The sequence below is a fragment of the Sesamum indicum genome, linkage group LG11 (assembly GCF_026168435.1).
Source record: "Sesamum indicum cultivar Baizhima isolate 11 linkage group LG11, ASM2616843v1, whole genome shotgun sequence".
NCBI lineage: Eukaryota > Viridiplantae > Streptophyta > Magnoliopsida > Lamiales > Pedaliaceae > Sesamum > Sesamum indicum.
Genome location: NC_142667.1, coordinates 142550 through 144093, shown reverse-complemented (window position 1 = coordinate 144093; position 1544 = coordinate 142550). Strand labels below are relative to the sequence as shown.

At 39.4% G+C, this 1544-nt stretch overlaps 1 long non-coding RNA gene across 1 annotated transcript; it reads left to right on the top strand.

Annotated features, from left to right (window-relative positions):
• Positions 1–1157, top strand: LOC148784956 (uncharacterized). Its single transcript, XR_016062920.1, has 2 exons — positions 1–335; positions 420–1157. It is a non-coding gene; the product is annotated as an uncharacterized LOC148784956 (long non-coding RNA).
• The last annotated feature ends 387 nt before the right edge of the window (positions 1158–1544 follow it).

The following is a 1544-nucleotide window of genomic DNA, read 5'->3' as shown; positions in this document are numbered from 1 at the left end:
TATCCGTGCTAATTTGAAATGGTTTGTGCAACAGTTAATATCCGTGGCTAAGTTTGCAACGGATTTGCTAATAATTTTGGAACAAATATTGCAATGGAAAGAAGCCATTGCAATTTAATTAAATCTTTTGCAACGGCTTTTGCAACAATTTAGAAGTTAAAAATTTTCAAGAAAATAGCAAATATTTTTGCCACAAACTTCTTGATATATTTTCTATTGCAGGTCAAGGCTCATGGGAGTTATAGAAATCCACAATTCTACCTCGCGACCAGGCCCTCTTGACCCCTTTGTCGCATACTCGGGTTGAGCAAAACTTTGCTCACTCTCTCTCTCAGGTAGCGTTCTTTTCAAACCAAAAGACACAAATTGTCCTTTGCTTATCCATTAATTATTTTCTATTCTTCTGTTGATGTTTGTAGGCTTCTACTTTTGGTCATCACCTTTCTATGAAATGTACCTATTGGCGGCATGAGAAGATGGTAGCTGATAAATTACTTGAAGAAGAGAAATCCAAGCTGGCGACTTGCAACCATGAGAAAGACGAGCTCAAAGCACACCTTCGTGAACTCCGATCGAAAATGGTCGCTACTGAAGAATCGGCTAAGGTAGAGGGTTTCTCTGCTGGTCGAGAGGAATACCTCGTTTCAGACGATTTTCAGCATCTAGAGGCTGCTCGTGATCAATATTTGGTGTCTGATGATCATAGGCAACTTCTATCAAACACACGATTGCAAGGTGCTCGAGATTTCCTCAAGTCCTCTGCATTCCAGGTCGCGGTGGAGATCAAGTCAGTTGATTACCTGATGTAAGGCTTTGATTACTGCACTTCTCAGATCAAGAAATTGAAAGGCTTTGCAAACGGTTTCGACACAAATTGGATCGATCCCACTCTTGATGGCAACCTGGCTGCATTCCCCGAAGAACCCCAGGAAAATATGAAAATAAATTTGGGGTCTTGGTGGACGAAATCGAGAAGATGGATGAAGAAAAAGTAGATGAATAGGCCCCTGGACCTTTGTAATTTGATGATATTTATGGAGATCGTGTTCCATATTTTCTTCTTGTTCGTGTAATAATGATGTTCCTTTTTGTTTTCAAAACTTTGTGAATCATTTCTCAGATCAAGATAACTTTATTTATATGAAGTCCATTTCATACCTGCGAACTTTGAAGAATTCCATTGAATAAGATGAATAAATAATGCTCTCCCGAACTTGATCCACCTTAGAAATAATTGGTTTATGTTGAAGCCTATCTTTTTCAAATAGATTGATATCTTTTTTGGATTGCAAGGTATCTAGATTGCATAATGTTACCTTTCTCAGGCCGTGGTTTTTTTAGTCGTAAAATCATACCTTTTCCAGGTCTCGTACTAGGGTGGTCTTTCTCATACGATCTTCACCTTTTTTAGGTAGCAGTAGGGGTGGCAGATGAGTCGAGCAGGCTCGCAATCGATTTTGAGCTCGACACAAGTTCGAAAAATTCGAGCTCGAGCTCAATTATGGCTGTTCACCAGCTCGCGAGCTGGTGAATATTTTTTTTTA